Below are 6,955 nucleotides of genomic sequence, written 5' to 3'. Positions count from 1 at the left end.
CCGTAGTACAGCAGGAGGTGGCCAAGACCTCGGCGACGCCTACCAACGCTGTTCCACCTCTTCTCGTTTCTCTTGCCAATTTTTCATTATATTTCCAGCATAGTAATTATGGCTTCGATCCACACGATACAAAGGACCATTACGTTCAAAATCATATTTTCTACCACTCCTTGTTTGTATAGTAAACGAAAAAATACACCTTACCAAAGGAAAGGAGCTGAGTAGCTTGTTTTCTCATGTTGTTGGTGTGGTATAAAATACACTGCTATGTGTAGTAGATTGAGAGTAACCCTGTCATGGTCCTTTCTTTTGGGAGTGTGGCCACCTCGGTGGCTCGCTGGGCGTTGGCCATGGACGGTTTTAATGCTGGGCGCCATGACGTCCCTGGTGGTGAGCGGTGCGGCACGGCTGCTCGCGAGCTACTGACAACGCTTGAGCCGGCTCTTACGCTAGATGGATTACACATACGTTAATGTCATGATCATCTTCTCTTTGTACCCGCCCGTCTACAACATCTTCGTCGGCGCAGCTCGTGTACCAGCCGGCCATCATGCTGCTCTGTGTCGCTGGCTCGCTGCGCTCCTGCCGCCCACGCGCTCCACGCTCCGATACATCCGGACCGGGCTCTTCACGTCAGCCTCTCAGGGTATCATGCCGACGCTGCACGCCATGTATCTGAAACCAGGGTCTTCACGTCGGACTCTTGGGGCATCATGCCGGAGCGGCACGCGATGTGTCTGAAGTCTGAACCGGGGGACACCCTGAGCCCGGCCTACATCGCGCTGTGGCTGAAGTTCCCCATGGAGAATCGTGTACGTGACAGGCACGGGTTCTATGTTGCCACCTGAGGATGTTTGACTGCGTCGGCCGTCCGGCATAGTCACCTAATCTTTTACATGGTCGTGCTCTTCGGCGCTCTCACGTGCTACGTCACCACCGCGTCCTGATCCGCTTGCGCGTGGCGATCTGTGGGACTTGCAATTGATCTAGGTTTTCTGTCGAGGATCTCAAGCCCTATTTATTGCCTTCGGTTTGCCAAATGAGCAAAGGATTCCGGTTGGTGGTTCCGGCGCGGGGGGTTGGTTGCGGCTGGATGCCGTGGCGGGCGACCGGGAGGAAGGGGCTGGGATGGCCGGTCGTTGTTGCCATGATACGTGCGTCTTCCTCTCTCCGTGACTCAGATGAGCGCGTCGTGCACATGGACCTCCAAGTTCCTCAGCTTCTGCAGGCTCACGACAGCATCAAACACGCCGGCCTCTTGCTCAGCCGCCGTGATAGGGCAACCCATGGCCAAGGTTCGTAGTATCTGAGGAAGAGCGCGTTCTCCAGCCGCCTCTCTTGCTCGCCTTCAGCGGCTTGCCGCTGTGCCAGACTGTATCCAACACCTCGAAAAGCTGGTCCAAGTCATGGAGACTACGGCGGCGCTCGACGGCCAGCACACCGCGGAGATACAGATTCGATCTGGCCTAGTTTTCCCTGGGTATATAAGCTGGAGGAAGAAGGCAGCTGCTGCGTCGCCCTGGTGGGAACTCCTAGCGTAGCTTCGCTATTTGAAAGACACTGAACTCTCCGAAGAAAGAGATTCCAGAGAAACCAACGGAAAAGGGGAGAAACCCTGCTTTTGCACGTCGCAGGATCGGGCGTACGTGGGCAGGATCGTTAAATCGTTCTCTCGAGATCAACAGGGACTCCGTCTTCAGCACGGTCCCGTTCAGCTATGCGTCGTGAGCGAACGAAGCTAACGACACGGACGGACCAAGCGAACGGACGACGAAACCAAAAGTACCGAACCATGGAAACACTTCTCCCTTTATTATTAGGTATAGATTATCGTGGGTATCACAGCCACGTATACCACCGAAAAGGCGGTTCGATTGACGGTGTCGATTCAAGTACTCCGTAGTAGCAAATCTGGGGCTGTCTCCCAACTGCCCAATCCCGTCTCCAACTTGCCGATCCACCTCTCCCCACCGTCCCCCGCCGCCGGCCCGGCTCCCCCGCCTCGTTTTGTGTCCCTGCGCGCTCACGTCTCTCCATCCCCACCCTCCGCGCCGCTCTCCTTCCCCGCCGTCATCGTCCACGTGCACGGAGCCGGAGGTCCTCGTGGGAAGCGCCCTGGAGGGCCCGGACGGTGGACAACGCCGCGTCGTACGGGACAAAGCGGAGCGCGCGCGGCCGCGAGATCCACCTCTGGCTGGTAGGATCCGCCATCGGCGGCGAGAGGGCTCACCTCAAGGTCGGAGGGGTAGATGCAGGAGTCGGTGTCTTCTTCGATGTCCTTGGAGATCCACATCTTGAGTGGCTGCTGTATTTTCCGGGGAGTGGTGTTGCGCCGTGGAGCTGCTATGCAAGTACCGGCCGAGCTGATCTTGCCTCGAGTACCGGAACGGGTGTACGTGCTCAGTCTCTACGCCTGCAACGAGGGATTCCGCCCCGCCGCCGATCATGCCCGCCGTCTTCTCGCTTGGAGTGCCGTCCTCACCTCCGCTTGCTGGAGGTGCTCGGTTGCTAATCCTATGGTGGCGGCTGGAAGGAACCGGAGGTGCTCATGTAGTCATGTTGCAGCCACATGTCATCCTACAGAGCCAGGGAAGGCTAGGGTCTTGAGTAACACTGAGGATGAAAACGATGCCCTCAAGGTCTTGCTCCCTTCTATTTGCATCATTGCTTTTACATCTTCTTTTTATTTTTGGCATAGTCTGCGTGCGGTGCAAATTTGACTCCGTATATGTACCCTATGGTGATCCTATTCCTAGATTATATTTGGATGCTTGGTAGTTGGTACAAAAGCAGGGATGCCAACTAAGAGATGATGCTGCCTGCAGCAAAGGCTTGACAGTTGACACCCTGACACTGGTAATTTAGTCTCTTGGCAACGTATGTTTATAATTGAGAACCACATATATAGTTATATATGATCTCTGTTTCATGGTATATGATTGCAGATTTCTCATAGATGTAACAGAATGATGCAGTTTTATTGTGTTGGTGCCTACTTATCATACACTTTTTTTCGATAAAGACTTATCATACACTTACTGTACAAAGTGAATATTTTGGTACAGTGCCAACTTTTATGCAATGACATAGCTAATAGGGGCATTTCCAGTCTTCAGTTAACTCCCACAAGAGGAGCACAAATGTTCAATAATACGCGAACAAGTTGTTCAGCAAAATTAAATAAATTGTTAGATTCATGTTCTTATTATATTATGCGAGAGGAGTTTCCTATGTAATTCCTTATGGTAACTTTGAATGTATTATTTTTTTGTCACGCAGCTATTTTTCATGTGAAATTTACTTACTTTGATGCCTCTTGTGTGATACACAAATTCTTGGTATTGTGCTATTTTTTTTACCGGTTTCTGTCTATTCCCTTGAGTATTTTTTTCTCTGCTAGGATATGATAGTTAACCTTCAGAATAGGTGTGCATATCCTACAGGCATGGAAATACATAGAAGATGTAGAAAGATCTAATTTCTGATCTCCCAACATGTAAGGAATATTGTTTGGTAGGATATGTTTCGAGTGTGAATCTTCATACTGAGTTGTGGTTTTATTATAAATTGGTACTCATGATTTTCCTTTCAGCGTATAATCATTGTTAAGCCTAAACTTAGTTTTTGTGTCAATTTTTTTATCAGCTTGGGCTCGCCTCATTATCTCTAAAAGATCGTTTTAAGCCACCAGCTATGTGCTCTGCCTATGTGATCCATCAGTAGCCGAAGATCAAAATCTTGACAGGTTGCAACTCTGCCTCAAATTGTATTTTTTTGCCAACATTTTTGTGTTGAAAAAAGGAACAAAGTTTAAATCTTCACTCTCAAACTCATTGGAAATGTACCTTTTTAGCTTTTTTGTTTCACTTACTTTGACGTTCACTAATTATATAGATGCTTCGACGTTTTCCTTATCATGGTGGAAATATGTAATTTAAAGACGAGCTATAGAATAAGGAGATTAACCCAAGCATGGAGGCTTTCCGATGTGTAAATAACTAGAGTTGTATCCATAGTAATTGAGTTTCCTTTCCCCTTTCGAGAACTATCTGTATGACTGTATGTAGTAGCGATGTATGCTATCTTCTGTGCTACCATAAAATGTTGAATATGCGTTTTTCACCCGAAACTACAAATTTCCTGAGGGATCACTAGATAGTTTTATTCCCATATATTTTATTAAAGTGTACGCAGACTTCTACGTATTAAAAAAAGGTTGTGAAATTATTCATTGCTTTGCTTGATAAAATTATACTCTGTTGCCATTCTGCAACTCATATTGGTACCCTCATCTCTGAAGAACTCTAAGCTCCCCTGGAATTGAGAATCTTCTTAGTACATGGTAAATGTGAACGTTTTATAGCATTACTTGGTATTTAGGGAAACTACATGCTAAATTTCATTAACATGTAAACTGCAGAAGGGGTTTATTTATTTATTTATAAGTAAATAATGACTTCCTTATTGTTCTAACGCACATATCATTCTACATCATTCAGCAACAAGTTGATGAAAGCCTCCTTTGCACGGGATGGGTCTCGAGGGATTCGTGAGTGTTCCCATACCTTAGTGATTTGTGAAACATCAATAACTCGGTGTTTGATGGATATATCATATGCAAGGGGGGCAGCAGCCTCTGCCTCCCCATGACATCTCATCAGTTCAGGTCTGCTAAGATAGGTTTCTCTTTGATTCCCCATTGATGGGATAACACATAGTTCCAGATGTACAATGTTAATTGAACTAAATCTTATTGTTGTACTGTATCATTCAATTTGTGTTAACCTGTCGATGAGGTATTCAGTTTTTGTTACATGCAACATGCATAAATTCAGTTATTTTTTTCTTTCCTTTGTATACACGTATTTCCCTGCCTAACCTTTTATGTTATCCAGGTGAATTAATCCTGTAAAAAGCAACTGGTGAAAATATTGACGTTGAAGTTTGTGCCCACAGGTGTACCATAGCTACTATCAGCTTTGTTATTATAGTTAGTTCTCTAATTTTGTTCCCATGGTTCCTTACATATAGTTTCAGTTTTTTTTACTCTTGATGCTGTCATTTTTGTATATATCGATTTAGTACTCATCTATGGACATGGACATACAAAAAGTTTAAAGAAAACTGCATGACTACAAGTAGAAAAAGGTAGATACATACCACCTATTTTCATAGAGTTCTTGATGTTGGGGAAATGAATTGTCTAATACCTTTAAGGATGCCATGTTCATGTGAAATGATGCATCACAACATATTCTATAAATATTCCATTTTTGCAATCACCATGTTCTCCATTGCCCTCTCAACATGTATTCCCGTCTTACTCTGCCTAATTATCCATGTTCACAATAAGTGGATTCGGGCCAATGAAATTGTTTCTTTGATGGTTTGATGTTTTGACGATCCCCATACTTCGTTATGTTATGTTCTGATTTGTAGTTAACAAAGCGGCATCATCTTAAGATGGCATATTACATCAAGTATGATAATTGGTAGTCATGTTTTAGCTTCAGTTCTTTTTTGTTTGTTTGCATATATTGATATGGTAGGATACAAAATACACAGAACATTTATTGTCGTACTTTGCTCCTCACACTTTCTTTTGTGCAAAACATTTATAGTTGCCTATGATATATTGTATAATATAATATACTTATATATGTGTGCTTAAATTTTACGAAGTGAACTTGCCGCTGGTTCCATGTTTATCATGTGATGTTTTACTGTCATATTTGATTTATTCAATTTTCCATTAGTTTAGTTATATCCTATTGCTCCTACTTTAGGCCTTTTGTACTTAACTTGACAAAAGTTGTAAGAAATTAGCTCGGAAATGGATGCTCATTACTCAGTACGCATTAGAAGAGCGTAGTATGTGAAAGCCAATAGCAAGTGCTGCCACGAAAACATAAGTTGTTGTGAGTTCTCTTCAGTCTACCCACGCAAATTTTAATGATTGAGAACGATGGCCAGGTCAAGGAAATTTTGAAGAGGTGGCATATAGCGTTGATGGTTCTGATGATACAGTTAGCAAGGGTGTGACTATCAGAGATGATAGTGGATGTGTTATAGATCCTGCTTCAAGGTAGACACCCCTTGCTTTTGATGCCTTGCAAACTGAAGCTATTGCAGATGAATGTGCCATGTACTTGACAAATGCTCTTATCATTTACACATTCAAACTGGCTGGTCTGCCCGCTCAAGGTCTGAAAATTGGTGCAAGTGTAGTCATCCTTAGCACTTCAGTTCTTTGTAAATTTTCATATAATAGCATGGCAGAGCTTAGATACAATAAAGATCATTGTATATTTGTATCTGACCAACTGCTATCTGACCATCTGCTTTTTCTGCTCAATATTATTTTTCTTCACACTTTCTACTTTCCAAAACAGAAAATTGTAAGTCTAAGATAGAGAAGAATGTTCACTAAATTAGATAGATTACTTTACTATTTCGTCTGATGCATTATAAGAATGTTCATTAAATTAGATTGAGTGAGTGTATAGACTTTGTGACGATAACAAAAACGCGTGCAGCAACGCGCGCGAGGTCCTTCTAGTATGCGATTTGGAAGTCGAAGGTGCCTCCTAGCTGTAGATTCTTCATGTGGCTAGTGGTGCAGTAGCATCATCTCACGACAGACAACTGTTTAAACTCTAGGATCGACTATTCTAGATCTAATGCTGGTATTATACTATCACTGTAAAGAACTGGACTTGTACAGTGTGTGGGAGAGATAGAACGAGAAAGAGAGACGGTGTACCTTCTCCCTTCGAGGTGGAACCTCCGGACGCCGACATGATGGCGACGGCGGTGGTGTGAGCGTGCGGTGGCGGCTATGGCAGAGCTTCCCGTCGGCACGCGCTAGAACCCTAGATCGGTAGGGATATCGGTGGGACTGTTATAAAAGTGACAAGCAAATAACGAAGAACGAAACAAGAAAACACGCGGGGGA

At 44.5% G+C, this 6,955-nt stretch overlaps 1 long non-coding RNA gene across 3 annotated transcripts; it reads left to right on the top strand.

The window, feature by feature from the left end:
- The first annotated feature begins 1,918 nt into the window (after positions 1 to 1,918).
- Positions 1,919 to 6,448, top strand: LOC127300257 (uncharacterized). 3 transcript variants are annotated; one of them, XR_011745101.1, is made up of 4 exons: positions 1,919 to 2,639; positions 3,646 to 3,745; positions 4,500 to 4,956; positions 5,974 to 6,448. It is a non-coding gene; the product is annotated as an uncharacterized lncRNA (long non-coding RNA). The 3 variants fall into 3 exon arrangements; XR_007851024.2 differs by having other exon boundaries at positions 1,919 to 3,745; XR_007851025.2 differs by having other exon boundaries at positions 1,919 to 4,956.
- The last annotated feature ends 507 nt before the right edge of the window (positions 6,449 to 6,955 follow it).

This window comes from Lolium perenne, chromosome 5, assembly GCF_019359855.2.
Source record: "Lolium perenne isolate Kyuss_39 chromosome 5, Kyuss_2.0, whole genome shotgun sequence".
NCBI lineage: Eukaryota > Viridiplantae > Streptophyta > Magnoliopsida > Poales > Poaceae > Lolium > Lolium perenne.
Note: the sequence above shows the minus strand (reverse complement) of the source record. Positions and strands in the feature narration are given on the sequence as shown.